The 5,912-nt window shown below is 46.0% G+C and overlaps 1 protein-coding gene across 1 annotated transcript in view; it reads left to right on the plus strand.

Moving 5' to 3' along the window:
- Positions 1-253: 253 nt before the first annotated feature.
- Positions 254-5,912, plus strand: part of met (MET proto-oncogene, receptor tyrosine kinase) — a 148,874-nt gene continuing 143,215 nt past the window's right edge. The window contains exon 1 of the mRNA XM_086009795.1: positions 254-861. The gene's annotated coding sequence lies outside the window, so the exon portion shown is untranslated. The remainder of the gene's footprint in view (positions 862-5,912) is intronic.

The following is a 5,912-nucleotide window of genomic DNA, read 5'->3' on the forward strand; positions in this document are numbered from 1 at the left end:
TGTTGTGAGGTGCTGGCTAATTCTGGGTCTATGGCAGAGCTAACAGAGGTTCTACCAGGTCTGCAGTGACAGAAGATGGAACATGTATTAGAATGTTGTTTCCAAGAAACATCTTCAAACAGAACTTGCATTGAGGTCAGGTTGGATATTTCTGATCTGATCCTGTGAGGTCAGGAAGCAGCCCGCAGATCTGATTCGAGGGAAGGGGTCAGATCGCGCACCTGACTCGATGAGGACGGGGCGGGCACCGTACAATGGATCCGTAAGCTCAGGCTGTGTACCGCATATCTGATCTGACCAGGGCAGGAGGTAGAACCGTGCACCTTGTTACATTAACACTTCCTGGGGGCGGAGCGAAACTGCCCAGATTTTATCAGCGGTTGAGTCAGGAGCAACAGGTTACCCAGCCTGAAACTCACAGGGTGGCACTTTCATTTGGTTTCACGGTGGACTTTTAGTTTTTGTTGTGTCCAATTGTTGGTATTGACAGTGAGCCACCCCTCGTGGTGTGTGGAGAGGTGGGGGTCAACCTGTGGAGTGGGAGCCGGCTCCCATCTGCTCGCCAGTATTCGGGCTGAAGCTGGCAGTGAGGATTAAAGCAAGTCTCTCGGGACTGTCAGACTCAACACCGGGCGGGCTTCACCGCGGAACGGAACAGAGCGGGAAGGCTGCAAGATCTTACGGGGGAGAGGAAACTGTTTTTTAAAGCTTTTGTTCGGAGGGATTCATTCATTTATTAAAATCCGGTGTTGAGGAAAGGAATGCGGAGCGTGCACTGGAAGGAGTGCATGAAGCGCTGCCCGGGGGTTTGAAGAGAACATTTAAAAGTTGGTGCAGGGCTCGACTTCAGGACAGGTTCAGGTATGTGTTCAGTTTTAATACCACGCCGATGTGTATTTTGTGCCTTCCTGGGCAGGATGACCAGTTTGTAATTTATAAGCCTTTTACACTGAAAGCATTACTTGCCAATGTGTGTGTGTTTGAGTTTAGATGGATTATATGTACCAATATACTTTGCGTTGCCTTGTTTTATTTCTGATTTTTTTTCTTCCAAATTTTAAACGAACTGCAGATGATCTCTTTTTTTGCACCAACTGTTACAATTGAATCAATTGTGGTGGAGTGAGATCACGTGGCCAGCGTGATCCAGAATGATTCATCTTCCTGCATGCTTTATGTGGAGAATAGGGAAAGTGTTAAACACTTTGTACCGTGTACATTCGCTGCAGGTCAAAAAGAGGCCCAAATTGCCCTGATGTAAAGGGCATGGATTAATTTTTTTATTCATAAACCGTAGAAATGGGGTATTTCCCCTAAAAGAGACAAATCATTATATCGGTGTGTCTAGGATTAATGGTTTTGACTAATTCTTAAAAATTTAATTAGTGCTGGGTAGTATTGTGTAACACTTGTCAGCCGTGTGTGAGTGGAATTGATATTCCCAGTACATCTCACACACACTACTGCGAAACAGAACAATTATCAGTGCCACAGCAATGCACAGCACCGGTCTCACTGCACTCTCAAAGAAGTTAAGCAGTTACCTGTACCTGATATATATGTGGCTCATCTGATCAAATTCCAGCAGTACCCCCTAAGCCTTGACTCTTGTCAACTTGTGCTTGCATTTCTGAACTTAGGTACGTGGAATGTGTCACTATAGGTGGGAAATGTGCATGGGAACCTCTACTTGTGTGAATTTCTGAGGTTTGATATGCAGACTCTTAAGCACGGTGATGGATTTCTGCACATCTGACTGACCAAAAACAAATTTGTCTTCTATGGGAGAGCAACAGATTCCCTGCCAATTTCTCTTATGCCCCAGTGGTACAACCTGTTTGGAGTAGTACGATCCTTTGCACAATGGCAGCCCCAAATGTGTTGCTTCTTTCTCAGGTATCAGTTGCTTGGTAGCCAGACTACTTGGTAAAGGTAACTGTACCCACCATTAGTGGTTGGATCAGCCATGGCTTAGAGTTTAGCCAGTTAAAACCTGAGCCATACAGACCAGAAAGGTGCTGGTTTGATCCTTGGTCAATCTTTGCTGAATTAGCTGGTCTCACCCAGGGTGGTAGGAATGGTACTACAATAGGCCACCAGAACAAGCCTTTGGCTTAGTGGTAGCAATCCTGCCTGAGTCAGAAGGTGCAGGGTTTAAACCCCACTCCAGACAGTCCCAGCAAATTGAGACCAGAGTGCCATCTCTGAATTCTGGGTTGAAATCCAGAGGGATACTCGTGGGTGTGGGTGCCCCTCCCTCATCGTATGGGTTGTGGGAGCCCATAAAACCCTCCCGCCATATTGGACTAACCACCCTATCAGCTGGTATAAAAGATGGTTATGTTGTTGGAAGGAATGTTCATGCTGCAACCTGTCAGACTGTTAATCAGCCTGCATATCCTTCCACTACTATTCTCCAAGGGAACAGTGTGAAGTTATGAACATACTAAATTGGCCTCCATGCTCCTCAATTCTTCTTCCCTTGAGTGCACATGAGGCAACCCGTTTCTTCCCTTCTTTTACATCTGTAACTAAGCCCCTTTTCTCGTGGACAGATTGTTGGCCTGACTCGCAACTCCCTACCAGGAGAACTGGCTAGATGCAATGGGTGAGGTCACTAGTCCACTCTCATTGGGTGTGAGTACCCCACTGGATGTCAACTTAGTATTCAGAGGCTGGAACTCTGATCTCTGGTCACCTGCTCACCGGGGCTATGATGGGTCAGCAAGGGGGCCACTCTGCTCCCATCCGGCACGAGTATCCTGCTGGATGTCAACCCAGTATTCAGAGTGGAGAACTTTTATCTCAACTGGCCAGGGCTATCTGGAGTGGGGCTCCATCTCATAATTATTCGTTCATGGGATGTGGGTATCGCTGGCAAGGCCAGTATTTATTGTTGATCCCTAGTTGCCTGTAAGAAGGTGGTGGTCAGCCACCTTCTTGAACTGCTGCAGTCCGTGTGGTGAAGGTACTTCCACAGTATTGTTAGGGAGGGAGTTCCAGGATTTTGACCCAGCGACGATGAAGGAATGGTGATATATTTCCAAGTCAGTATGGTGTGTGACTTGGAGGGGAATTTGGAGATGGTGGTGTTCCCATGCGCCTGCTGCCCTTGTCCTTCTAGGTGGTAGAGGTCGTGGGTACGGGAGGTGCTGCCGAAGAAGCCTTGGCGAGTTACTGCACTGCATCCTCGAACTCAGAGGTGGGAATGCTACCACTGAGCCAAGGCTCACACTGCTCCTCAATTTGGAAGGAGGAAATTGGTAGCGTTCTTACACTCCCCAGCAGGGTTTTGTGTGTGTGTGTGTGTGTGTGGTCAGGCTTTGGTTCAGTTATGATGCCCCCTGTGGTCAAATGGTCTGTCAACACTTGTTGCTAAGGTTCACCCCTGATCCTCTCTAACTTTTACCGCTGCACAATAGAGAGCATCCTGACAAACTGTATCACAGTATGGTATGGCAGCTGTAGCTACTATGACCGGAAAGCCCTGCAGCGGGTAGTCAAAACTGCCCAACGCATTACCGGCACCCGGCTACTGACCATAGAGCACATATACCAGAAACGCTGTTTACAGAGGTCACGGTCCATCATCAAAGACCCTACCCACCCCAGCCACAGTCTGTTTGCCCTCCTGCCATCTGGGAGACGCTACAGATGCATTCGCACCCGTACGACCAGATTTAGGAACAGCTTCTTTCCCAGGGCTGTCATCCTACTGAACTCCACAAATAAACTCTAAAGCCTGCACATCTGCCAATGCACTTTATTATGGTTATGTTTATGTTAATGTATTACAAGCCAAATGTATGTTGAATGTTTAAATGTCTTAATCTAAATGTACACTCTCGGGAGCCGCAAGCCTACATTTCGTTGTACTGCACTTGTGCACTAACAATGACAATAAAAGTTGATTTGATTTGATTTGATTTGATTTGACGAATGGGCACTTGGCCAAGCTACTCCTGAATATATTCCACAGCAGGAGTTAATATCCTCAGGACAAAAGGAGTGAAAACTACCCTAGGGTGGGGGCAGGGGAAGAGCAGCTCTTCTTCTCAGCTTTTTTTCTAACATTTGTCATTTCACTGTCGGTCTTGGTTGTTAAGACAGAGCTGCATGATGGCAGTTAAGTATTCCCAGAGCTCTGTGTTCTGCATCTTGAGTGGGTCAAGCAGGCAGTACAATTGCAGTTGCCCACTTCTCACTCCCATACTTTCAATACTACACAGCTTAATGCAGTATAATTGGGGCATCAATCATAACAACAACAACTTGCATTTATATAGCACCTTTAACATAGTAAAACATCCCAAGGCGCTTCACAGGAGCGTTATTAAACAAATTTGACACCGAGCCACATAAGGTAGATATTAGGGCAGATGAGGTATGTTTTAGGAGCGTCTTAAAGGAGGAGAGAGGGGCAGAGAAGTGGAGAGCTCTAGGAAGGAATTTCAGAGCTTAGAGCCTCAGCAGCTGAAGGCACGGCTGCCAATGGTGGAGCGATTTTAAAGTGGAGATGTGCAAGAGGCTAGACTTGGAGGAGCGCAGATATCTCGGAACAAGAACAATTCTATTTTTTTAACGCAATGAGAATACAGGATAGACTCTACTTCAGAGACTATTGGTTCATAAGGAATGCCCCAAATCATTGTGTATGGAGAGGCTCAAATAAGTGCCAGGAATTTTCCTCACGGAACTGGGATTGGGGGGGTGGGGTGGGGGCGGGGGGGAGAATTGCTTTTGTCGTTTGTTGTGTGTCGCAGCATCATAGACTTTTAAAAATAACTTATTTATGATTTCACTACAGTAGTGACTAGAGTAGTTCATTACCCACCCCATATCCAGGAACGAACATCAGAGAGAACAATATCTTGGGTTACTCTCAGTCGAGATGGAGAGTGAGGAAATTGAATCAGAGACTAAGGTCCAGAACTTAAATAAAGGGAATTACGAGGGTATGAGACGGGAATTGGGTAAGATTGATTGGGTGGTGTTTCTGGGGGATTGACAGTGGATAGACAATGGCAAGCATTCAAAGATAGAATGGAAGAATTCCAGAACATGTTTATACCGGTTTGGCATAAAATAAACCTAAAAGGTGACTCAACCGTGGATAACGAGGGAAATTAGGGACAGCATAAAATCAAAAAAAGGGCATATCAACTGGCAAAAAAAAGCACCAGACCGGAAGATTGGGGGCAGTACAGGATACAGCAAAAGAGGACAAAGGGATTAATCAGGAAGGGGAAAATAGAATACGAAAGTAAACTTGCAGCAAACATAAAGACAGACTGCAAAAGCTTTTATCGGTATATCAGGAGGAAAAGACTGGTAAAATCCCAAGTCGGTCCCTTGCAGTCCGATTCGGGAGAATATATAATGGAGAATAAGGAAATGGCAGACCAATTAAACTCATACTTTGGTTCTGTATTCACAAAGGAGGACACAAATAACCTCCCAGGAATATCGGCAAACATAGGGACTAATGAGAGGGAGGAGCTGACAGAAATTAGTATCTCTAGGGATATGGTGTTGGGTAAGTTGAGGGGACTGAAGGCCGACAAATCCCCGGGGCCTGATAAACTACATCCTAGGGTACTTAAGGTGGTGGCCCTGGAGATAGCAGATGCTCTAAGGATCATCTTCCGGAACTCCATTGACTCGGGAACAGTACCCGTGGATTGGAGGGTAGCTAATGTTACCCCAATATTTAAAAAGGGGGGTAGAGAGAAAGCAGGGAATTATAGACCAGTAAGCCTTACATCGGTTGTGGGCAAAATGCTAGAGTCCATTATTAAGGATAAAATAGCGGAGCACTTGACAAATGGGGAAAGGATCGGACAGAGTCAACATGGATTTACAAAGGGTAAATCGTGTTTGACTAATCTGCTGGAATTTTTTGAGGAAGTAAC

The sequence above is a fragment of the Somniosus microcephalus genome, chromosome 16 (genome assembly GCF_052327205.1).
Source record: "Somniosus microcephalus isolate GS21.2 chromosome 16, FLI_Smic_1.0, whole genome shotgun sequence".
NCBI lineage: Eukaryota > Metazoa > Chordata > Chondrichthyes > Squaliformes > Somniosidae > Somniosus > Somniosus microcephalus.